Genomic DNA, 27435 nt, shown 5'->3' on the forward strand with positions numbered 1-27435 from the left:
TTATGTGTCTAGAAACTCTAAGCTAAATGTTGGTTCTGCAATTATCACATTAATTGACTCACAGAAACGAAACCACTCTTTTTTCAGTTGCTTGTCGCAGATCACATCTGACAAAGACGTAAGGCCATTAACCATTCTAGGAAGTTTCTTGATTTTTTTGCAGTCACCCATGTTGAGAATTTTGAGTCTCTCCAACTTATTGAAGTCACGTGGAAGAGCCTCCAAGCCTTGACAAGGAAATGTAAATTTCCAAGTTCATAAATTTAGGCTGGCAGTTCTTTGAGATTCAGACAAGCAACTAAGCTCAGCACTTGAAGAGATCCTGCAAGCTTCACCAGATTCTCAGGAATCTTGTGAAGTTGATGGCAATTTGTTATAGACAGTGTTTTCAGTGAAGTGAAATTGCAAATACCAACAGGAAATTCCTCAATATCCTCACAGTAGTCAATATTAATCTCTTCAAGTTTAAGTAGTTTTGAGCACACTTCAATGTCCAATCGTCCCTTATCAGTGCTGCAGAGACTTAGTGAGAGCTTCCTGAGATTTTCTAAATATTTAAAATAATCTAGATCAGGGACAATGAATTTTTCAAGCCGAAGGCTCTTCAGTTGAACCAATGAACTAAAGGTTGACATGCCGTCAATTTTAGCCCTATAGGATTTCTGGTTGATTATGATAAGAATTTTCAACCGAGACATTTCCTACACAAATGGTGGAAGGAAATATTCATTTCCATGAAATATCAATACAAGAGCATGGGCCTCCAAAAACTCCAACTTAGGCCATTTATTCTCTTTCATTGGACCTACAAAAGTATTCAAAACCTTTTAAAGAAGGAATATATATATTTTGATGGGCCCCACTCATTTGCTTGAAGCCTGATACTTGTGAATATCAATAAACCAATTTAAAGCAATCAACCTGTGCGAATGGCAATAATCTCAGCGGCTTTTATATCTCCATGTGAGGGATCTTCCCAGCAAGAGAATGGAGATAATCTCAACCTTTTGCATATCTTGTCATGTTGGTTGTTGTCTCCAGATTCCGCACAATAAATAGCCAAACGCTGCAACATATCATGTTCAACTGAATATATCTCACAATTGTTGGGAAAGCAAGAGTTAATTTGCATTCAATCTTCAGTGAGACATATTTTTCAAGTTCTCAAAATGAAGTAGCAACATCTCAATGATTAAAAATTTTGAGTTGAAGTAAAATGATTACATGTCCAAACTCCATTTAGATCATGCTGGAAGAAATGGTCGATTTACTCTTTCGGCTTGATGATCACTATCTATATCTTTCTGCTACATATTTCAGCGCAATTTCAACAAAAGAATCTAAAAGAAGACACTCACCTTGAATTATGAGTTAGCTGTACCAAATTCAATAGCCTTCTTTTTTCGAGATCAACAAGAATCATCGACACATGCTCTAGGCTTAAGTTGTGAACATGAATCCAAATATCAAACAAAGCATCAACAGGGATTTTTTTAACTTTAGGAAACAATATCAGGTCCAAAAAGCATTTTTTTCTATCATTGTCCAGATCTTCTATGCTCAGTGCTAGGCGCTTGAGAACATCCTCTTCATAAGATCTAATATTGATTCGTCTTCCTTGTGAAAGCTGCCTTTTGGCGTATTCCCAATATGCATTTTCACTGTATTTATGTAAATAACGTCCAATCACCTCCAATACAAGTGGTAATCCTAGACATATTGAACTAAATGAACCATGCTTCTTAAATTGCAAACACGGAATGGATAGCAGATCTACACAATATCAGCTAGCAAAATATAATGTCGTATTATGGAAAATTTAGCAGACTTCAGGTTCACTAAAATCAACAAATGAGACGTAGATAGACATAGGTATACCTCTTTGACTGGTTGTTTGTTGAACCATCCATCTGGAATGCTTTCTTGTCCAAAGGCCCAATAACAAAAGAGGGATAGATCATCTTCATGTCCACGAAAAGACATATAATGAGTGCTATCAAGGTGTATGGAATTGACACTGTCCCTGACTGTAACAATAATCTTGCATCCCTCTGCTTCAAACAAAAATTCTTCAAGATTAACATTTGGCCCCACATCATCTAATATGACTAGAATATTTTCTCACTTAAGCCTGAGTATTTCTTGAAGGGCCTCATGAATGCTCTCACTCTGAGAATCAGGCAACGGTTGATCCCCAGTAATCATTTTCCATATGTTCTCAAAAATCGTCTTGTTATCTAGTAGCTGTGAAACTGTTTGAAAAATTATCTTGTCTCCAAAACGTTCTGAGAAGAAGAATGGAGAACATGAGGTCTGGGAAATCAGAAAAGAACGCAAGGGTCACGAAAATCAGAAAAGAACGCAAGGGTCATTTCCAATAGATAGACAAGTATAAGTAAGGCCTCATTAGTAATTAATTAACAAACACAAATAAGTTTATTTGCTAAATTGCTAATTCATTGAGTCTGAATTGTATTTGTGTTGTTTTTCTTCTCCTACTAAGGGCAGTTTTTTCTGCGATGTGGTGGCCAATAAATTGCAAGGGTTGAGCACATATGCAGATTTGTAATCACCACAGCAATATATGAATTCTTTCAACTCTCCCATTACTGATGTTGTTAGAATGCATTGGGAAGTAAGTTAGGATCAAGATATTTAAATTTGACTTCTTTTTTGAGAGGTTGACAGGCAAGTCTAATCATGATTCGGTGATGTTACCAATATACACAAGTGTGAACACAAAGAGCATACTACAGTAAGTGAGATCAGGTCTTTTGTTCTAGTCTCCCTAGAAGTTTAACGTAGGATTGTAGCCAAGCTAAAAATCCCCATGCAACTTTGCCAACCAGAATAGAAGCTCTAAACACACCACTTCCTCATTGGAAACATTTTCTAACTTGTCATTATGATATCAGAGGACAAGCCCACTTCCCAGTGAAAATAAAATCTATCCTAAGCATAAGTATTCCGCATATTGGCCACTTGACTTGATAGTAAGGTCTTGATAGATCAGGGGCTCGAATGGATGGATCAAAGATGAGAAGGGGAGGACAGATGTCTTAATAGGAGTGACCAAACAGGATAGCTTAAGAGTAAGAGGAGAGCAGAGTAGAAAAGAGAACAGATTAAGGGGAAGAAGAGAGGACTACACCAAGTAAAGCAAGATGATGAATAAATGCTCTTCATACGCATAAAAGAGGAGAGGAGGGGGTTATTGAAGGGAAGAGAGGAGATATGAATGGCCGTTAAGCTCTTTAAGAAGAAGGAGAGCAAGAGGATATTGAGAAGATGTGGGAGAAGATTGCATTGACATAAGAAAGTTGAAGATTGAATTGCCTTTAAGCACTTCAATGAAGATAGAAGAGAAAGAGAGGAAGGGGAGAGGTTTTCACATCAAAGGTGGAGGCATGAATGGTGTTCAGAAACTTCGAGAAGGTGAAGATAGATCGAGGCGAAGGAGAAGAGAATCCAGAAACCACATTAAGGCATGAATCATTTTTAGGCACTACGAGGAGGAGAGGATGGAAGAGGACTATCCAGACTTGTCAACAGGAGATGGTTCACACAATGAAGAGCTCATCAATAGTAGATGAGACACAATTAACAAATACTAGTGGAAAAGGATTCCCCTGCTTGACTAACTGAGGAAGATTTCCATGCTAGAGTAGTTCTCTAACTTAAGCATGAGATTATATACTTAAAAAGGAGATCGAAACATAACCTATACATAGAGACCGCTACAAACCAGAGGTAAATTGTCTTGTCACACCACGGTTAAGGTTGTGGGTATGATTGATGTTTTGAATATAGGCTTATCTGAGTGTGATGGAACACATACAGTTCTTGCATTGAATTGCTAAAGTGATGCACATTTTACCACGCAGCGAAATAGGTTGCCAAGCACTTGGGTGAATATAGGCCAGCATTAAAATAGCCTCCTCTTCTCAGATCTAATTCCTATCAAATCCCAGACAATACAAAAACAAGTATTTAACAAAATTCCTTGATTTAGCATGAATTTTTGTGTGGATGTGTGTAAATGGTTAACTTATGGTTTCAGCATCCCTCCCGAGAGCAACTCCCAAAAAATGCATTTTATGAGATTACTTGATTCAAGGAGTAAATATATGGTCTACTTATGTTGGACATCAGAATCCCTGCAGAGAGCAACAACCAAGGTTGTTTTGCCACTGCTAGTAATTCCCATCACTCCGATCTTGTTGAAATTATCTTCAAATAACTGCCTTTTCAAATCCCCTACTTGATTCTCCAAACCCACGCTATGTTTGGGTAGTTTTGGAATGTATGATTCTGCAAATGAAGATGAGGGTTGCAAGCATAACAACACCTTGCTCACCCATTGTCCCAATTTTTGACAGCCTGAGAGAAGGGTATCGAGACCCGCATCAACAGGCCTAGAGAGAAGCACTCTAACAACCTCTCTAGTAGCTCCTTGAACAAGCACGAGAACATAGGCGAAAACCATTTTGTTAGCATATCGGGGGTGATTAGGACAGGCACTTATTTAGGGAGTGAGCAAGCAAATTTATAATTTTTCCCACATATGTAGGATTATAGTTTATAATTTTTCTTCAAAATCGAAGAAAAAGTGAATCATTTGAAGTGAAAGGTAAAGGGAATGTAATTGATAGTGATGGGACATATAATTAATGCCAACTCACATTGCAAGTGTGAAGTGGAGGTGGTGGTGAGGATATTAGACACTTCTCACCATTATAGAAATTAAAATTAGATCAATGTTTCATTTCAGGCATTCGACCCGAAATAAGACTTCCAACATTGATATCTAATCATCAAACGATATATTATTGTTTGGTACAACTCCACTGTGTTGTATTTATTACCCATTTCCATTTTGTAGTTGTTACGAAATACATTTTAATATGTACTTTTTTCCAAACAAGGAGGGCCTTTCGAGATGAATTCTAGTAGGCAAAAAATACCTTGATCAAATATCATGCAGTAAGGCATAAAATAGTCTAGATTTATATTAATTTGAAAAATATGAGTACAATCAAGCTAGAAAATTGAAATAGTTGCATAACCTTATAAATTATATTCTATGAACATTTCACAAAGTACAATAACTTATAACTGTACGTATTATATGTTGTATATCCTATAAATACAAGTCCCAAAGGGTCTTGGTACCCCTTCTTATAGAAAATGAAGGGGTGCATACAAGCTTCAGTACCTTTGGTAACTAATAACTAATTTGTAGAATTTTCCCAAAAAATTTACAAAATGATTTGGGAAACAAGAAATTAATGAAGTACCCACCACATAGCTTGAAACAGTACCAATAAATTGTCAAGGTGTTCTATGGTTGCAGCATGTGGATTGAGCTTCTTTTGTCATCACAAATCATGAATTGCTTGGTCCAACACCTCCCTTTCTACCTCCTATTCTAGTTCATGTTGGTCACTGATATACCTAGGATAATTTATCTAGAGATTCCACATAATGTTCATCATGCTACTAATAATATCATACTAATCTTCTTCAAACTTAACCTACCCTAGGTGCACTATAGGGTCTGGTGCCTGTCCTTTTGGATGCTCATGAATATTATGTCCTGGGATGCTCATCAAATTTCCCAACCGCAGTTGTTAATCTAGAGAAAACCTTGTGCTTTGTGTACACGTTCTTATTTTTCTCAGCAACTTGGTTTTATAAAGCATTCATTTAATGCCAAAAGGAAATTAATTTTCATGTTTCACATGCTTTGAAAACAAGTTGTACAACATTCACCAATGTGTTACATTTGTTTGCATTAATAGCCATCAAATTGCCTCAATAATTATGTACCCTTTCCAGCTAAGGAGAAAAATTGCCTCATTAATTATGTATTTTTTTCCATCGAATGGGGAAACACCACCTCATAATTTATATATTATTACCATTCAAGAGGGAAAAAATTGCTTCCTAAGTTATGTATTTTACTAAAAAAAAGGAATTAATAACACTGATTTTATGAAATTCTTCCACATTGGAAAAAAATAGTCAATTAAAACAAAGTTTTTGTACATTGAAAATTTTTCCAAGTGAAAATATTTTTTTTCCTCTTGAAAAATGATGGATTTGCCAACACTTTATAATTTTTTTGGGTAGGGGGTTTCCTAAAGTTATCCTTGGATGAAACGCATAACTCTTTATTGTTGCAATAATAAAAGTTCACCTGTTAGGGCTACAATTTGATCATATCTAATGATCTACCCTGTTAGAGGTATGCTCTATTAAAATCTTTTAAGACTATTAGGTCATACCTTAATTGAAGGATTTAATACTTACAATAAAGTAAGGACTTTATTAGAAGAATTAAATAGGACTACTAAAACCACTTTGTTAAGAAATTTTCCCTGACTTAGTATATTAAAATTGATTTAGTACTTGATCCTTTGGTTTGCTCTAAAAGATATTTATGGATCTCCTCTCTTCAATATCTCTATTTGACCTCCTTATCTGATATACTCTGTTTCATCCTTCACTACTTTGGTTGCTTTGTCTGATCTCTTATCTGACTTAGTTTTCCTTACTCTGGTCTAAGTTTTTTCACTCCTCCACTTCTCCATTCATCACACATAATGATTTTATGGTTAGAACCCCCCCTTAAATAGATAATTGTAGAAAGTTGTAGATCATAATCAACGATCCATATTTCATCTTTTTGTCATTTAATCCTTCTAATTTTTTGATTGGTTAATATGCTTATCTTCGGATTAATTTCTTCATCCAAAATGTGTAATTTTCTCCTTAACTATCTCTACAATCATTCAATATCATGTAGAAGTTAGCTAAAATGATTTACATAAGTGTTTGCATCATTACAAACTCATATGTAGAACCTGGTTTACTCGGCACTTGAATGTTCTAATGCTCAATCATAACTAACATTCATGTTGGCACTCAGCTTCTATATGCTCAACATATACTAATTCAATCGACATTAATTAACTTTCCAAATTCTCAATATCTACTCTACTACTTGGCATCCTGACACTTTCTCTACTGGGGTACTTGACAACCTTTTACTTGTTCGACATGTGAAGAAATATAAACAAGTCCTTTCTAGCTTGACCTTCTCTAGATGGCTCAGCCATAGTGATGACTGACCAACACTACCATGGAAATGACTAAGTGTTAGAGACTAATAGGAAACTTGGGCTTAGAGATCAACACGATGTGCATCCATGCTTGAGACCCATTTTTGTCCCCCTCTCAAGCCCTGTTCAAGGATTGATTTAAGGAGTTATTTAAGGTTTAGTCAACTTGTGGGATAAAGTTCACTTTGAACCCTTTATAATCCCATCCATTTGCTCCATTTTGCATCATGCATTCATGACATCATCCCACACACACTAGCACTCAAGCACTCAAGCCTTCAAGTCTTTAGTTCTTAGTTTTTGTAATTATTTGAGTTTATTTTCTTACTTCTATTCGTGTTGATTTTGCTAATTAATTTAATTTTTTGATTTCAAAATTAATTTAGTTTCTTTCTTAGATTATTTTAATTCTAATTTTTAAACTAGTTTAATTTTTAATTTTTATAATTATTGTTTTCTCTTATCTTTATTTGTGCTATTTTGTTCATTTTATTTTTCTATTAATTTTTTGAAACAATTTTTTTACATAGAGGTTTTTTAAATGGTCATTTTATTCATATAAAAAAAAAAAAAATTAAATAACATATTTAATATATTTAAAATATATTTTAGAACTAAATTTTTTACTTAAATTGAAAATTATAAATTACTTATAATTTTCATGTTAATAGATCTTGTGGGGTTAATCCTCTTAGATTCAACAAGAAAAGAATTTGTGGAAGGTCCCAGAGGAAGGTTGGATCAAAGTCAATTTGGAAAGGACTTCCAAAGGAAACCTGGGACCCTCTGGGATTGGTGTAGTTGTTAGGGATGAGACTGGCAATACTAGCAATAGCAATGAAAAGGATAGTAGAAAAACCAATAATCAGGCTGAGTGTCTAGTTGTAGTAGAAGTAGTATTGTTGGGCATGAGAATTGGGGTCGAAGAATCCATTTGGAAGGTGAATCGCAAATAGTGTTGAATGACATCGCCCAAGGTGAAATGGAAACTTGGTAATTAGATAAACATGGCATGTTGATACAAAGTTTGTTGGACAAATTTGATGAATTATATTAATCACATGTAATAAGGGAAGCTAACGAGGTGGCATACACATTGTCAAAGTTGGGAGCTAATTTGAAAATTTATATTTTAGAGGAGGATTTTTGCAACCTAGACCTGTACAAACTGATGCCACCATTGCATCAAAATCTATAAAAGTAGACATTCCTTATGCAAATGGAGGTAGACGAGATAGTAGATGACTAAGTACCCATAGTTTTGGCAGGTGTGGTAGATTGGCAAGATTGGGTAATAATGGTAGTTAACATTAGGATTTGTTCCTTGTCACAAACTTTGAAATACTCACCTTCCAAATTTTATTTTTATCTAAAAATTTGAGGCACGAAAGAGAGGTGTAGTGGCAAGATGGAGGCAAACTTATCCTTGGCTACAGATGGGAAAATCCTATGCTTCAAGGGGTTGATTTCAACCATGTGGCTCAAGACTGTGTTCATATTTGATGGAGAATTTTTCTAGGAGGCGCTAAAGTTATTTTTTAGTGAAGAATATCTACAAAAAGATTAACATCCAAGGTCAAATTTGGACATTTCATCTCTATTTTTGGCTTTACCACTTACGATGGTTTATTTGAAACTAGAGGTGATGTATTTGGTGAGAGAATGTGTAGAGCCGAAGTGGGGTGGCAGAATTGAAGATATTTTCATAATGGCAGAGTTGGGGGTTATTATCCACATGGAAAATCAACCTCAGTGGATGATTGGTGGTGCCCCAAGTGAGTTGCAACCCTTACCAGTGTGGTCGGCTAGCGCTCTTATTGAAGTACATCTCCCATTTTCTCGAAAAGGGTGGTGCAAGTTGCTGGAGTTCTCACATGCTATGGAGTTGGATCAGGTTTTCATTACGTACTGAGTGGTGAGGAAGTCCAAAGTGACAACCTAGAAGTCAAATGTGCTTATGGGTGAGGATAGGAAGTTGAGAATCTGAAGGCAAATTTTGGTAAGACAGAGTAAGAGGAGCTTTGAGCAAGATGGTGTTGGTTCTGTTGGGGCCAGGCTTAATCGACTCATACGAACATGGGCCTAGCCACTCTTAGCCAATAGCCTAGGGACACTGTTATGCATTAGGCTCAGGCTATTGGCTAAGAGTGGGTTGAGCCTACTCTTTGCTAGTATTAGTCAATGGTTCAAGTGTGTCAGTTAAGCCCCTTGTTTTGGGGGTGGCTTTTTGTCTATGGATTCAAATGCCTCTAGTTACCAGGGAGTTGGGCCAAGTGTTGATCTGGTGATGGGTTCCCTAGCTAAGTTTATAGATGTCTCTGGAACAAGCATTGATGTGTCTTTGCTTCTTCTCATATGAAAGATTCTGGTCAGAGGTAGGCTTATTGCAAGGCTGGTGTTGTTAGGCCAAGCATTGGGTTTCTAAATTTTACCAAAAAAGATGTAGGGAAGTGGTTTTAACAAGTTTAGGTTGAGTAGCGTTTGGTTTGGTTTTGGAAGTCTAGGTGTATGGATCATATTTATGTAAATTATGTGGTCATTTTGCTATGATGTATGTAAAGGGTTGGGTGGCAATTTTTGTTTTGAAGGTTTTTTTTTTCACTAGGTTGGCATGGATATGTCCATGACATATGGAAGGGTCTTCTTGCCTCTAATGGCATATCTTGATATATAATTTCTTTTTTAGTATTAATATAAAGACTTTATTAATGATTAAAAAAATTAATTACAATTTAATTTATTCACATTAACTTATATCTAAAAAATAATTTTATTATTAAAAACTTACTAGTTTATCATTGTAAGCACAAAATAATGATATAATAATTTTTAGTGATACTATATTCTTCATGTACTAACAATTTTAATTAATTGATAAGGAATTCCCTATGTGGGCACTACCCACTAGATTTGTCTCGCGTTGGAGATAAACAATGTTTTTCGACCTCTTTCACATTGTCGACAAAAGCAAAGGGTTTTTTTTCGACTTGTTTAACTCTCCCTACAGATGTTCGGGCTGCTCAAGTTGGGTTTCGCACCAGAAATGCAATTTCCTGGTTGTTGGGAAAGGTTTTTCGATTTATCTTATCCAATTGATAGTGGTTTTTTGTTTTCAAGGATTTTGAATTTTCCATAGGTCGAACCTCATGCATGGGCGATCTTCATTAAAATGAGAAGTTGCTTGAGGAGATTGTAGTGATTTGTATCAGCAATAGTTTTTACATGAAGGAGAAATATTGCCATGAAGAAGAAGTTCGTCACATGATTTCTCACAGCATAGGCTTTGCTTCTCTAATATTTTTCTAGTTCCCTTTAATGTTTAGATTAATCATCCATACTTTAAAATTGTAAATGAGATTAATATTTTGAATATAATATTCCACCTCATTTGTTGCGTGGGATTTAATTTCGATTGTCACCAACCCGTCCGAGAATCCCTAGATTCGGCTACAAATGCATCACTTGTCTTTCAACATTCCTCTCTGCTTCTAAGTTGCTTGCTTTCCACCAAGTTAACTAGATTCTTATTACAATAAAAAGGTGTTCCAAGGAGAAGCAGCAGGAGTATTCTTCTCATAGAATATGAGGCTAAGAGTCCATTTGGTTCTTGGAAGATGATAGGGATTGGTTTTTCTAAATCCGGATTTGAAATTTTTTGTGTTTGTTCCAAAATTGGCAAAACGGAATTAACGAACCGGACTTCCAATTTTGCCTCAAAACCAAGTTTTCCAACTTCCTACTAGCAAGTAGGAATTGAAAATCAAAACCTGGTTATGTCTTTTAAGGAGTGTGAAAACAATAGATTGGACTACTTTTTGAAATTTGTCTTCAACTCTAAGCTTACTCATAAAAATGTGCCTTCACATGCATCTTCCAAGTGAAACAAACCGTTTAAGTAAAATCCCAAAAATTAGAATGAAGATTTGCAAAACCTTGATTTGTCTAAATCAAGATTCATAGAAATTCCAGTTTTTTAAATTCCAGGAACCAAACCGACCTTAAGCATAAAGCCACAGAATACGATTTGCCTTAAAACAACATAATAACCATGCGATTATTTCGCAAGCTAAGTAAAAGACAACAGAATATCATTTGCAAGCATTCCAAAACAAAGTACACTATTCTGACAAATCGAAAGAAAGGAATTTGAAGTCTCTGTTATTAATAAATTTAGAATGAATTGACTTCAAAGATAAAATCAAAGAGATAATCTAGTGAGGGAGAAGGTAATTGTAATATTCACAACTATGGGGGTGTTTAAAAAATAAATACAGAATGAACGTGCCTTTCAATAGAGTGAAGTAATCAAATAATTGCTGCTACTTGTGTCGAGATTATGAGAACTGCGCTAGGGCAAAATAGAATCCAGTCTTGAAGTCGGTAAGGCTTAGAATGAAGATTTGCAAAACCTTGAACATTGGAAAGCGAAAATCAATGCATCAAAACATCTCATAGAGCATACTAGACACATTACTGTGGTTGAGTATAAAAGATCGAGATCAAAACATCATCATAACATCACAATATAGAACTCTCAAGCCTCTGGTAAACATCTTGACTCGCCAAATCTAAGTCAAACCCGAAAACCCAAACACCAGTAAATCACACGTTACATAAAGTGCATACAAAAGTGAATTTCATAATTCATTAGGTTTTGAAAAACCTAAAGTTCAATATTTACTAAAAGTGTTTAGATTAAATCACAAACAATTTTATAATAGAAATCAATTTTCTCAAACAAGAGTTTCAACCCAAAGAACTTCTAAAAATAGAAACACAACAGACATGAAGAAGACATGAATTTGAAAAATGAGCAACTACTGCACAAACCAACATTATCCTACATGGATATGATGCTAAAACAATGAACGCACAAACACACAAGAATCTTCCTTTTCCTTTGAAAACCCTATTTTCAAAAATTGGCTCCTACAAACCTGTGTATCTAGAAATGAGCTCTAATTTCTTTAATAAAGAGATTTTCCCCCAAATCAAGGCTTTGATCATGCAATCATGTGAAAAGCCTTTGTCTTTAATTATTATGTTTTAATTTTCATGCACACACTTTATGCAATATAATTAAAATAAACTTTATTAAATTAAAGCTTTCTCTCCCTTATCAAATCATGCGACGATTTTTTATATAATATTTATTAATTTAACTAATAACATTATTTAGAGTTTATTAAAAATAAAAATCCTAAATAAATTATTATCAAATTAAATAAATATAAATACGCCTAAATTACAACTTTGATCAAATCTTTTAAATTTAATTCTTTCATGCACATTTAATAAACTTTTTAATTAAAATATTCTTTTATATTTTCTTTTCCTCCACTTATTAATTAGTGCAAGCACTATTTAAAGCATAGTTTATTATTTAAATTAATAAGAATAATTAGCGCTCATTATTTAAATGCAACTCTAATTTAATATTTATCAATTAAATAATCATAATAAAATAATATTTAATATTTAATCTGTTAATCTTTTGATTCTATTTTTATCCAACTTCTTAAATTAGACTTTTAAACTAAATATTTTAAACTGAAGTACATATTTAATTTATTTCTAATTAATTTAAAAACATCATAGTCTAATCTTTCTTTAACCAATTTTCTAAATTTAGACTTTTTATTTAAATAATAAATTTAATTAGCTTTATTTAATCAAATATTCACATATTCTAATAATTTTTTTTTAATCAAATAATATTTATTACTCAACTAATAATATTATTTAGAGTTTATTATTAAAATAAAACCCTTAAATAATTATTATTAAATAAAATAAATATAAATATGCTAAAATTAGAACTTTAATTTAATCTTTTAAATTTAATTATATTATTTAATTATCTTTTCAATTAATTAAATATTGAATTTTCTATATACAATTTTCATGCGACAACTTTAAACAATTTAAATTAAAATATATTTATTAAATTAATTTTTTTATCACTTTAATTAACCATGAGACATTTTTAATATCATATTTATTAATTTAACTAATAATATTATTTAGAGTTTATTAATAAAACTCTTAAATAAATTATTATTGAATTAAATAATTATAAATATGCCAAAATTAGAACTATACCTTTATCTTTAAATTTTATTCTTTTATTTAAGTAATTCACGAGACATTTTTAATAATATATTTATTAACTTAATTAATAACATTATTTAGAGTTTATTATTAAAATAAAACTCCTAAATAATTAAAATTAAATTAAATAAATATAAATACATCAAAAATAAAACTTTAATAAAAGATTTAAATTTAATTTTTTTATTTAATTAATCCACGAGACACTTTTAATAATATATTTATTAACTTAAATATTAATATTATTTAGGGTTTATTATTAAAATAAAACTCCTAAATAATTATCATTAAATTAAATAAATATAAATACGTCAAAATAGAACTTTAATAAAATCTTTAAATTTAATTCTTTTATTTAATTAATTTCTCAATTAATTAAATATAATTGAATATCAAATTTATTTATAAATTTTTTATTAAATTAAATCATAAATTATATTTTAATTTGATTTAATTATAACAGAAAATCACCACATACCCATAAAACAAAAAAAGACAACTCAACTGAAGGCAAAGAGCACTTGAATCAAACACCAGGGTCAAAATCACGAATTCACGTCACTTGAAAAATTTGGATGTGTCAACTAACTCGAATATTTGTCCTAATGTCTATGATAATTAGCTTAGGGTTTAGGATTTGGACTCAAGAGTTATATCCCCACTTATACCATTGAAATACTATGATAAGGTGTGCTCATCTTGGCAATTCAGGGAATTCGATACCTGGTACCTATAATCTGCATAAAATCCACACATGTAAAAACACAATATTCTAAACTAAACAAGCAATGGCAGGAAGTGGTTCATCGTGCCAATCTTGACTATCAGGTGAGTACGACTCCCTTCCTCAACCACATCAGAAACATCAAACATAAAGAAAACATACACGCACACCATACACATGCAACTATGGGATAAGTATCCCTAGAAACCGCATAAAAATCATTCATCTAACTAACATCATTCAATAAGTAAAATAATTGGCACTAAGTACCTCAATATATATATATATATATATATATATATATATATATATATATGTACATATATATATATATATATACATATATAGATATATATATGTATATATATATATATATATGTACATATATATATATGTATATATGTACATATATATATATATATGTACATATATATATATATATATATACATATATATATGTATATATATGTATATACATATATATATGTATATACATATATACATATATATATATGTACATATATATATATATATGTACATATATACATATATATATATGTACATATATATATATATATATACATATATATATATATATATATAGAGAGAGAGAGAGAGAGAGAGAGAGAGAGAGAGAGAGAGAGAGAGATAAATAGATATCAACTAAATATGAAATACAACTAATCAATTTCGGTAATCTAACACCGCTAATTATAAAACATAATAATAGAACATGCCTAAAAGAGTCCAATCAAAAGAAATCAGAAAAGTCAAGTAGGGGTAGGCATTATAGAAGTGCTCCTTATGTCTGTCGCACTGCCTATCCAATCTGTGTCAATATAGCCCATCAACTTGATACCTTCACCTTGAACATATCTAGTCCCATACTCAACTTGATGTTGTGCAACCTCCTGATAACTGGAAGGCTCATTGTCTATCAATTGACTAACTAATGCCACATAGTCATTGAACTTCGATGGTTGCCTCCATTGTATAGTACTCTTCTTAGGAGATCCCACAAACTCCTGAGTATCCCTTTGTGCCTCTTGAACCTCATGGTTCCTATTGCAAACTATAGAGGATGAACTATCAACCTCTAAGTATTCTAGATGCATTTCCTATTTCGCATGTTACTCCATACTCTGTGAATCTTCACCACCTAAGTCTATGCTCGTACTAGTAACTATACTTGAGCTTTGTTACCCTTGACTAGAGGTCTTGGAGCTTCTGTTGGTTGCTCACTCTGATCATCTACAAGCAAAAATTTGGACCTTCTAAATATCTTGTCGTCCATGAACTTAACATCACGTATAACTATAATTATTCTAATCCATAGATTAAAAATCCTATATGCCTTTCAGGTTTCATTGTACCCAACAAAGTACCCCCTCTCTATTGTCTGATCTATTTTGGTACGTGTATCACCTGGAATATGAGAATATGCCAAACTCTAATATATTCTAAAGTGACCAACATTTGGTTTCTTTCTTGTGAAAGCTTCCTCTAGTATCATCTTCCCTAGCACCTTGCGTTGAACCCTATTCTTAATGTAAATTGTTGTACTACATGCTTTTCCCATTAATAGTCAAGCATGTCTTGGTCATGTAGCATAGCCCTTGCTACCTCTGATATAGAATGGTTCTCCCTCTCAGCAACTCCCTTCTATTGTGGATTGTAAGGAACAATCCACTCTCTCTTGATTCCTTCCTTAGTACAGAACTCTTGGAAGATGTTTCCTTTGTACTTGTCACCATTTTCTGACTAAAGAACCTTTATCTTCTTTCTGTCACATTCTCCACAAGAGCCTTCAACTCTTAGAATCGACTAAAAACCTCATCTTTGGTCTTCAAGAAGTATATCTAGGTCTTCTTGGAGAAACCATCAATAAAAGAAACATAGTACTCATATCCTTTGAGAGACTTCATCGACATCAGTCCACATACATCTAAATGCACTAGATCAAGAACACCCTCAAATTTGGTATCGCTCCTTGGAAATGATGCTTTCACAAACTTTTCCAACCCACATCCCTTGCATACATCATCATGCTTTGTGCTCACCTCTATAACACCTATCACTGTCTCACAAAGAAATTTAAGTGCTCCACAATGAATATGGCCCATCCTCCTATGTCATAACTCTCAAAGATCTCTAGGATTATTTCTACTTATGAGTGCCTTAGGAGTATCAAACTACAACCTATAAAGGCGACCACTCTTAATTCTAATAGTTATGGGTGATTTCCAATCCTTATGCTTAATCAACACATGAGTCCCTCTAAAGAGTACACTATACCCCTTATCTTGAAGAACATATACAGAAATCAGATTCATACCTAAGCTAAGAACATGCAAAAAACCATGAAGTGGAATTATCTTTCCATTCTCCATTTAAAACTAAGCAATCCCTTTCCCAACTGGGTTGAGTTTGGACAAGTTTCCCATAGAAATGTGGATACTGGTGTTCTCCTTATAATTGGAGAAGTACTCTCTAACTCGTATAACATGAAATAATGCCTCATTTGTATATAAAAAAAATTGTGAGGTTGGACTAACCAAACAAGCTATGAGTGCAAACTCATCTTCCATTCTACTAGCGAGTTCTTTTGCACTTGTTGAAGTTGCTAACCGCTTCTTTGCCTTCTTCTTTTTTGAGCAATCATTGACTTAGTGACCATACTCATGACAACCAAAGCACTTGACTTTAGAAAGTTCCTTTTTCTTCTCACTTTTTGAATTCGATCCTTTGCTAGACCCCTTCTTTTGTTTCCCTTTTCCTGCTAGGGCAACACTTTTATGTTCCACCTCATTTTTTTGACTCTTGTTGGCCTCATTGACAAGACATAGTCTAAAATCCTCCTGAGTGAAATCAATCCATAGTCGATCCCAACTTGATAAGGTGCATCGTCCACTAACAACTTGAACAAAGAGACTCCACTACTTAGTAAACCCATTTAGGGCTATTCTCACTAGCTCGTCATCACTAAGACTATCTCCAACAACTGTTAACTCATCCTTGACAAGTCTAATCCTGGTGAGCTAACTTGTGACATCTTCTCTTTGGTTCATCAGGGTATTCTTCAACTTTTCTTTAAGAATCATCTTCATGTTGGTGGTAGCATTCTGGTACATATTCAAAATGGCACCCCACATCTTCTTTGATGTATCCAGCTCTAAGATATGTGGAACAATATGATCCTTGAGACCATCAAGGATTATCATCCTCACGTTGGCATCATCCTTCTTGTATGTTGCAAGTTGTGTCACATTTGTAGGTATAGGTACAACACTGGTAACATAATTGTTAATACCATTCTCTTCCAACAATAAAGAAAGTCTAGCCTTCCAGACACCAAAATTTGAGGCACCATCCAATCTATCTTGATCTCTCACAAAAGCTGAAGCCATCTTAAGGGATTAAAGCAATAATAAATCTAAAGAGATCAGGTTTTAATAAACCCTTAATTTCTTTACTAGGATAGATTATTTCTACGGGGGGTTGAGGGTAGCGCCCCTGCAAGGTCCTAGGGTAGCACCCCAAGTGTGCTCCCTATCACATGACAGGGTGGGGTCAAGAGGCAATGCCCCCCAAAAATAAAAAATGCCCCTATATTGTAAAAGGCACAGGCTACTATTTTTCTATTATTCTAGCACTAATTTTGTAAACAACAAAAGCTTGTATAAAAATGCTTAGGGTTAGGGATTTCATGATGAATGGTGATCTTGTAGCTTCTTGTGACAGTATTGATATGTAAGGGATCACGAATCATAATTAATTTGTAATCACTGGATAATAATAATATTGGACTTCTTTTTGGTGGACATAGCCCAAGGATTGGGTGAACCACGTTAACTCTTGTTGTCTTGTGTTCTCTTTTATACAATCTACTATTTTCTGGTATTGGTTATATTTTCATGTAATTGTTATTTATGTCTGAGGTTAATCCTAACATTCTTTACCCTCAACATTGCTCTAATACTCTATGAAAAAGAGCTATTGCAATCATTGATTATTAATCTCCTATCTTGAAAGATTATTTAATTGTCGAAAACTAATTCACAACCAAATATTGAATAACAACACAATTGCAAGTTCACAAAAATTATGTGAAAAGAAATTTGGACATAGTGACACAATATTTTTGAACAAAATTGTCCTTGGAAAAACCCCTAAGGGAAAACCAGTTCTTTAGATGGAAAATATATTAATCTTCAACAATATAAGATTTACAAAAGAATCCCTTGCCTCTCACTGGCATAACTTTGACAAACTCCCAATGTCTCCCGCTGATATCCCCCACTACTATCCCAATGCTAGCATTGCGCCCTCACTTCCGCTATAAGATTATTCACTTTCACTGCAAATGATTTCACAAAACTTGATCTTCTACTTGATCTACTAACAGTGCAAATGCATATGCTATTACTACAAATCTGTCTTCAAGACTTGATCTTCAAACTTGATGATTACAAATACCACCTAGCCCTCCTTTTATTCTACTCTCTTTGAAAAGAAAATAACGACTAACATTGGCTGAGATAAAATAAATCTTAACAACCATAATTAAATTGGTTGTAAGCATCTAATAATTAAACAAGTATTTAATTAACCAAGGTTCTCGGTAAAATAAATAATTATTTAAGTAGGGATAGACAACTTGCTCGCTACAAAATTTAACACTAGGGTCATGGGGAATGTGAGGACCCTAGGCAATGTGAGGTAAAAGGCAGAGCTATCAAGAAATTAATAAAAGTTAAGGATTTGGGCATCCTTAAATCACTTCTATTTCTTTTCGGTACATGTGTATGTATACAATTATTTTTTTCACTAATATGGGGTCTAATTGTAGACACCCAAAAATGGACAGACTTGCAAATTTACGTTTAACACGCTTATTATTCTTCTATTAATTATTAAATTTTTAATTATTAATTAATCATCTTATTTCTTCTATAATCAAATCTTTGCATCATTTAATCATTCCCTAATTTTAATTAAATTAATTAAATTTATTTAATTATTTAACCTTTAATTAATTGATCATTATCAGTTAATTAAATTCAATTTCCCACAATTTCAATAATAATTATTGATTTTTTAAATTAACTAATCTATTCCGCTTTATTCAATTTAATTTAATTTCATCTTCATTTCACATCAATTTCAATTTCTAATTAAGCCAATAGGCTTATTGTGGGAGCTTTGCTCCTCAATTTGCTTTTTTTGCATGGAAATGTTGTAAGACTAGACGAAAATATTGTAAGACTTCATGGTTTTATCATTTTCCGTTGATCTAAAAGACTCAGTTAAAAAATTTAGGAGTTTCCTTTATCATTGTTACTTTTGTAGGAAAGCTTCTAACTTTTATTTCTTCTTCCAAAGTTTCTATTTCTTCTTCTATTTAACTTAAATGTTTATCAATTAACCTATTTTTTCTCTCATTTCTTACATTGTGTAGGGTCTATTGGATTTCCTATCAACAATTTTGGTTATTTTATCTTCCGTGCATGTTCAATTTTTTTTTCCATATATGCAGTTATTATAATGCCATAAGTTTATATACTGGTTTCAATTGCTTGACAAGTTTATCATAATAATAAGTACATAATGAGTAGTTACAAAATGTATGCATATAGATTATAACAAGCTTATATATTCATTTGAATTGCTTGACAAGTTTCATATAGTAATAAATGCATAGTGAGCAATTACAAAATCCATGCATATTGATTATAGAGAAGTTGAGGAAGCAAATAGAAATGGTAATACATGCATGACAAAAAATAAATATGAATAAGATTAAATCATATTAGTTTTGTTCCAATTTATATATTGTTCAAATCATTTTTGATAGCATCAATTTGATTTGCAAATATATTCATTTCTAAATATATGTACTCATAAATCTATGTTATTTATGAAAGATCTTAAAAATCTATTATTTTTATTATCAAATATATTGGCAATGATTCATATTTTTTTCAATAAATCTTAAAAATAATAAAGATAGTTAATTTATATACACATTTTGATTTTAAAATTAAAAAATTAAATTATCTTAAATTAAAACTTGAAATGCATAAAGTAAATAGAATACAAAATTTTAAAAGATAAAAAAAAGATTGCATTTGTATCTAGATTTTATATTTAGAACTGTTGATTAAGAAAAAAATATTGAAAGATTGTTTTCATATCAATTACAATTTGAAATTATATGCATCCAAAAATATAAAATAGAATACAAATATTTATATTGTTAAAAAATATATAAAGTTCGCATTAAGTCTAGATTTTTAGTTTTTTGGTTTTAAATTTAAGTTGATTCATTTTAGAAAATTGAAAATATAATTTAATATAATTCTAATTTTTTAAATAATATATAAGGAAGAAGAAAAATTAAAATATATATATCTAGCACATGTATATTTATATTTTTTGGATTTATTAATTATTAAGATAAAAATAAAATGTATGAAAAAATGTAGTTTACATATCTTCAATAGATATAGACATATTTCCTTTGTAAGTAGATTTTAGTTTTAAATTTGTAGTTTAATGTTATCATTTAATTTTTTATACAAAAATAATTTCAAATTTAGAAAAGTTTGTTATATACATAGATTACTTTCTATATTTTTTATAAATTCTAATACAAAAATTAAAATATATGTTATACAAATTTATTTCTATTTTAAAATAAAATCATTTCTATTTTTTAATTTAGTAAGTATTAAGATAAAAATGAAATGCATGCAATTAAATATTGTTTACATACCTTTAATAAATAGAGAGATTTTATTTGTATCTAGGTTTTAGTTGTAAAATTATAGTTTAATTTTATAATTTGAAATTTTTTACATTAAATGGATTTGAAATTTAGAAATGTTTTTCATATATGTAAATTAATTTCTATTTCTTTTTTATTTTCATAATTTTCACAATTATTTATTTATTTAAAATAAATTAGTTTATTTTAATTCCAACATAATACATAATATAAGCATTTATTTACCTATATTATAATAATGTATTCTAAGATCATCATATTCTCACAATTTATAGAGCTATCCATTATGTAAATCCTAGCAATAACCATAATCTCAATCCTAACTATAATCATAATCCCAATTTTAACAATAATCATTTTCCCAAACCCTTCACCCTAGGCTAAACCTTAATCAAAACTTTAACCATAATGTAACTACAATGTGACAAGTTTATATATTGGTTTGAATTGCTTGACAAGTTTATCATAATAATAAGTACATAATGAGTAGTTACAGAATGTATGCATATAGATTATAACAAGTTTATATATTCATTTGAATTGTTTGACAAGTTTCATATAGTAATAAATGCATAGTGAGCAATTACAAAATGCATGCATATTGATTATAGAGAAGTTGAGGAAGCAAATAGAAATGGTAATACATGCATGACAAAAAATAAATATGAACAAGATTAAATCAGATTAGTTTTGTTTCAATTTATATATTATTCAAATCATTTCTAATAGCCTCGATTTGATTTGCAAATATATCCATTTCTAAATATATGTACTCATAAATTTGTGTTATTTATTAAAGATCTTAAAAATCTCTTATTTTTATTATCAAATATATTGGCAATGATTCATATTTTTTTCAATAAATCTTAAAAATAATAAAGATAGTTAATTTATATACACATTTTGATTTTAAAATTAAAAAATTAAATTATCTTAAATTAAAACTTGAAATGCATAAAGTAAATAGAATACAAAATTTTAAAAGATAAAAAAAGATTGCATTTGTATCTAGATTTTATATTTAGAACTGTTGATCAAGAACAAATATTGAAAGTCAATTACAATTTGAAATTATATGCATGCAAAAATATAAAATAGAATACAAATATTTATATTGTTAAAAAATATATAAAGTTCGCATTAAGTCTAGATTTTTAGTTTTTTGGTTTTAAATTTAAGTTGGTTCATTTTAGAAAATTGAAAATATAATTTAATATAATTCTAATTTTTTAAATAATATATAAGGAAGAAGAAAAATTAAAATATATATATATCTAGCACATATATATTTATATTTTTTGGATTTAGTAATTATTAAGATAAAAATAAAATGTATGAAAAAATGTAGTTTACATATCTTCAATAGATATAGACATATTTCCTTTTTAAGTAGATTTTAGTTTTAAATTTGTAGTTTAATGTTATCATTTGATTTTTTACAAAAAAATAATTTCAAATTTAGAAAAGTTTGTTATATACATAGATTACTTTCTATATTTTTTATAAATTCTAATACAAATGTTGTTTAGAGTATAAATATAAAATAATTGTTTTCTTATCAATATGCATGCAAAAACATAAAATAAAGTAGAAATGTTTTTAAAAATAAATAAATATAGAAAGGTAAGATTTAAGTATAGATTTCAATTTTTTAGTTTTTAATTTATGTTGATTCATTTTGAGAAATAGATATAGAACTTTGTTTAGTTTTAAAATTTGAAATGATTTACAAACTAGAAGAAAAATTAGAATATATGTTATAGAAATTTATTTCTATTTTAAAATAAAATCGTTTCTATTTCTTAATTTAGTAAGCATTAAGATAAAAATGAAATGCATGCAATTAAATATTGTTTACATACCTCTAATAAATAGAGAGATTTTATTTGTATCTAGGTTTTAGTTGAAAAATTATAGTTTAATTTTATAATTTGAAATTTTTTACATTAAAAGAATTTTAAATTTAGAAATGTTTGTCATATATGTAAATTAATTTCTATTTCTTTTTTATTTTCATGATTTTCAAAACCATTTATTTATTTAAAATAAATTATTTTATTTTAATTTCAACATAATACATAATATAAGCATTTATTTACCTATATTATAATAATGTATTCTAAGATCATCATATTCTCACAACTTATAGAGCTATCCATTATGTAAATTTTAGCAATAACCATAACCTCAATCCTAACTATAATCATAATCCCAATTTTAACAATAATCATTTTCCCAAACCCTTAACCCTGGGCTAAACCTTAATCCAAACTTTAACCATAATGTAACTACAATGTGACCTTAACTATGGCTTAAAAATTAAACATAATCTTAATCCTAACTTAATTCAATATTGTCTATGAATTGAAAATTGTATTCACCTGCTAAAAATATAAATCCATCTATCTTAATAAATTAACCATTAACCTAAAATTAAGCTTTATTAAATCATACTTAGAAATTGAACCCTTACTCTAGATATAATGAGTTTTCAATATTGTCCAAAATCTTCTCCAATAAATTAAGCTTTTAACCTAACTTGAATACTTACACATAAACAAGTTAACCCTAATCTTACACTATGTAATTGATTTTAAGAAATGTTAGTGTACTATTGCATTAATCCTAAGTGATATTAAAAATTTAAGATATATTTAAATCATAATCCTAAATCTATTCTTGGCCAACTTGAAACATGTAACCTCAAACTTAACTCTAACCCTAATTAAATATTAATATAAATTGTAAACCTAATCTAATTATAATTATAAATTTAACCATAATAGTTCTTTGTTTCCTTTCATTCAATTACACAAATCATTCCTATCGCTAATCGTTGCATGTACATAAATGCACAACTGCTAGTTAATTTCATCTTTCAAATCTAATTGAAGTTTTAATTCAATTAAATCTTCTAAAATCTGAAAACTTAATTTTATGAGAAATTGAAATTTAAAAATTAGAAAATCTTCATAAACTGAAAAATCTATTTTTTCTAAAAATACAAAATCAGAAATGATTCTGAAGTATCAATTTTCAATTTTTGGAAACTTTATCTCTCCAAAATTGAAAATATCTCAAATTTTATGCTTTGTCTTTTTCAATTTAAAATTGGAAACTTTCCAATTTTTCCTCCAGTCTCTTTCATCCTTGTCCATTCATCATGATTTTCCCGAATTGATCTCAACCATTTATGGATTTTCAAAAAATCTATATAAACAATTCTCATATATCTTAATTTCATAACTAACTTTCAGATCGAACCTATGTCATTTTGCTATCATTTGAAATCCTATCTTTTTATCATATTTCCAATATCAGGTCCAAAAAGCATTTTTTTGTATCATTGTCCAGATCTTCTATGCTCAGTGCTAGGCGCTTGAGAACATCCTCTTCATAAGATCTAATATTGATTCGTCTTCCTTTTGAAAGCTGCCTTTAGGCGTATTCCCAATATGCATTTTCACTGTATTTATGTAAATAACGTCCAATCACCTCCAAAACAAGAGGTAATCCTAGACATTCTTTTGCTACCTGTTAGTACAGACTAGTTAGCCCCAATATAATCTCAAAGGGCGGCCTTCATATCTACACATATTGAACTAAACGAACCATGCTTCCTAAATTGCAAACACGGAATGGATAGCAGATCTACACAATATCAGCTAGCAAAATATAATGTCGTATTATGGCAAATTTAGCAGACTTCAGGTTCACTAAAATCAACAAATGAGACGTAGATAGACATAGGTATACCTCTTTGACTGGTTTCTTGTTGAACCATCCATCTGGAATGCTTTCTTGTCCAAAGGCCCAATAACAAAAGAGGGATAGAGCATCTTCCTCTCCAAGCGAAGACATATAATGAGTGCTATCAAGGTGTATGGAATTGACACTGTCCCTGACTGTAACAACAATCTTGCATCCCTCTGCTTCAAACAATAATTCTTCGAGATTAACATTTGGCCCTCGATCATCTAATATGACTAGAATATTTTCTCGCTTAAGCCTGAGTATTTCCTGAAGAGCCTCATGAATGCTCTCACTCTGAGAATCAGGCAACGGTTGATCCCCAGTAATCATTTTCCATATGTTCTCAAGAATCATCTTGTTATCTGGTAGCTGTGAAACTGTTTGAAAAATTATCTTGTCTCCAAAACGTTCTGAGAAGAAGAATGGAGAACGTGAGGTCAAGGAAATCAGAAAAGAACGCAAGGGTCATTTCCAATAGATAGACAAGTATAAGTAAGGTCTCATTAGTAATTAATTAACAAACATAAATAAGTTTATTTGCTAGATTTCTAATTCATTGAGTCTGTATCGTATTTGTGTTGTTTTTCTTCTCCTACTAAGGGCAGTTTTTTCTGCGATGTGGTGGCCAATAAATTGCAAGGGTTAAGCACATATGCAGATTCGTAATCACCCTAGCAATATATGAATTCTATCAACTCTCCCATTACCGCTGTCGTTAGAATGCATTGGGAAGTAAGTTAGGATCAAGATATTCAAATTTGACTTCTTTATTGAGAGGTTGACGGGCAAGTCTAATCACGATTCGGTGATGTTACCAATATACACAAGTGTGAACACAAAGAGCATACTACAGTAAGTGAGATCAGGTCTTACATTCTAGTCTCCCTATAAGTTTAACGTAGGATTGTAGCCATGCTAAAAATCTCCACGCAACTTTGCCAACCAGACTAGAAGCTCTAAACACACCACTTCCTCATTGGAAACATTTTCTAACTTGTCATTTTGATATCAGAGGACAAGCCCACTTCCCAGTGAAAATAAAAGCTATCCTAAGCATAAGTATTCCGCATATTGGCCACTTGACCTGATAGTAAGGTCTTGATAGATCAGGGCCTTGAATGGATGGATCAAAGATGAGAAGGGGAGGACAGATGTCTTCACAGGAGTGACCAAACAAGATAGCTTAAGAGGAAGAGGAGAGCAAAGCAGAAAAGAGTACAGATTAAGGGGAAGAAGAGAGGACTACACCAAGTAAAGCAAGATGATGAATAAATGCTCTTCATACGCGTAAAAGAGGAGAGGAGGGGGTTATTGAAGGGAAGAGAGGAGATATGAATGGCCGTTAAGCTCTTTAAGAAGAAGGAGAGGAAGAGGATATATTGAGAAGATGGGGGAGAAGATTGCATTAACATAAGCAAGTTGAGGATTCAATTTCCTTTAAGCACTTCAACGAAGACAGAAGAGAAAGAGGGGAAGGGGAGAGGATTTCACATCAAAGGTGGAGGCATGAATGGTGTTCAGAAACTTCGAGGAGGCGAAGACAGATCGAGGGGAAGGAGAAGAGAATCCAGAAACCACAGTAAGGCATGAATCATTTTTAGGCACTGTGAGGAGGAGAGGATGGAAGAGGACTATCCAGCCTTGTCAACAGGAGATGGTTCACACAATGAAGAGCTCATCAATAGCAGACGAGACACAGTTAACAAATACCAATGGAAAAGGATTCCCCTGCTTGACTAACTAAGGAAGATTTCCATGCTAGAGTAGCTGCCTAACTTAAGCATGAGATTATATACTTCAAAAGGAGGTCGAAACATAACCTATACATAGAGATCGCCACAAACCAGAGGTAAATTGTCTCGTCACACCACGGTTAAGGTTGTGGGTATGATTGATGTTTTGAATATAGGCTTATCTGAGTGCAATGGAACACATACAGTTCCTGCATCCGATTGCTAAAGTGATGCACATTTTACCTAGCAACGAAATAGGTTGCCTAGCACTTGGGCGAATATAGGCCAGCATTAAAATAGCCTCCTCTTCTCAGATCTAATTCCTATCAAAGCCCAGACAATACAAAAACAAGTATTTAACAAAATTCCTTGATTCAGCACGAATTTTTGTGTGGGTGTGTGTAAATGGTTAACTTATGGTTTCAGCATCCCTCCTGAGAGCAACTCCCAAAAAATGCATTTTACGAGATTACTTGATTCAAAGAGTAAATATATGGTCTACTTACGTTGGACATCAGAATCCCTACAGAGAGTAGCAACCAAGGTTGTTTTGCCACTGCCCGCAATTCCCATCACTCCGATCTTATTGAAATTATCTTCAAATAACCGCTTTTTCAAATCCGCTACTTGATTCTCCAAACCCACGCTATGTTTGGGTAGTTTTGGAATATATGAGTCTGCAAATGAAGATGAGGGTTGCAAGCATAACAACCCCTTGCTCACCCATTGTCCCAATTTTTGACAGCCTGAGAGAAGGGTATCGACACCCGCATCAACAGGCCTAGACAGAAGCGCTCTAACAACCTCTCCAGCAGCTCCTTGAACAAGCGCGAGAACATAGGCGGAAACCATTTTGTTAGCGTATCAGGGGTGATTAGGGCAGCCACTTATTTATCAATGACTCCTAGAGTGAAGTGGAAATGGCAGGATATGAAAGCTGAGAGGAAACTTCTTGCAGTGTTGATTCCATGCTGAATTGTACTCATTTAGCGAGCAAGCAAACAAATTGAACGTGGAATGTTGGAAGCAGAGTGGAAATTTCTCGCACATTTTTTCCACGATGAATTGTCTGCATTTAGGGAGTGAGCAAGCAAAATTTCCACATATGGGGCCCTTCTTCCCGCCTTTACTTCTCTTCAGTTTACTGTCTAGGAAAATCCGAAGTCTTTCAAGAAAATTAGAAAAATAAAAGTTTTCAAAATA

The 27435-nt window shown here is 31.7% G+C and overlaps 1 pseudogene; it reads right to left on the minus strand.

The window, feature by feature from the left end:
* LOC149555843 (putative disease resistance protein At5g47280) lies at positions 1-27084 on the minus strand (annotated as a pseudogene).
* Positions 27085-27435: the final 351 nt, after the last annotated feature.

This window comes from Cupressus sempervirens, chromosome 5 (assembly GCF_028749045.1).
Source record: "Cupressus sempervirens isolate cs-2001-9-10 chromosome 5, ASM2874904v1, whole genome shotgun sequence".
NCBI lineage: Eukaryota > Viridiplantae > Streptophyta > Pinopsida > Cupressales > Cupressaceae > Cupressus > Cupressus sempervirens.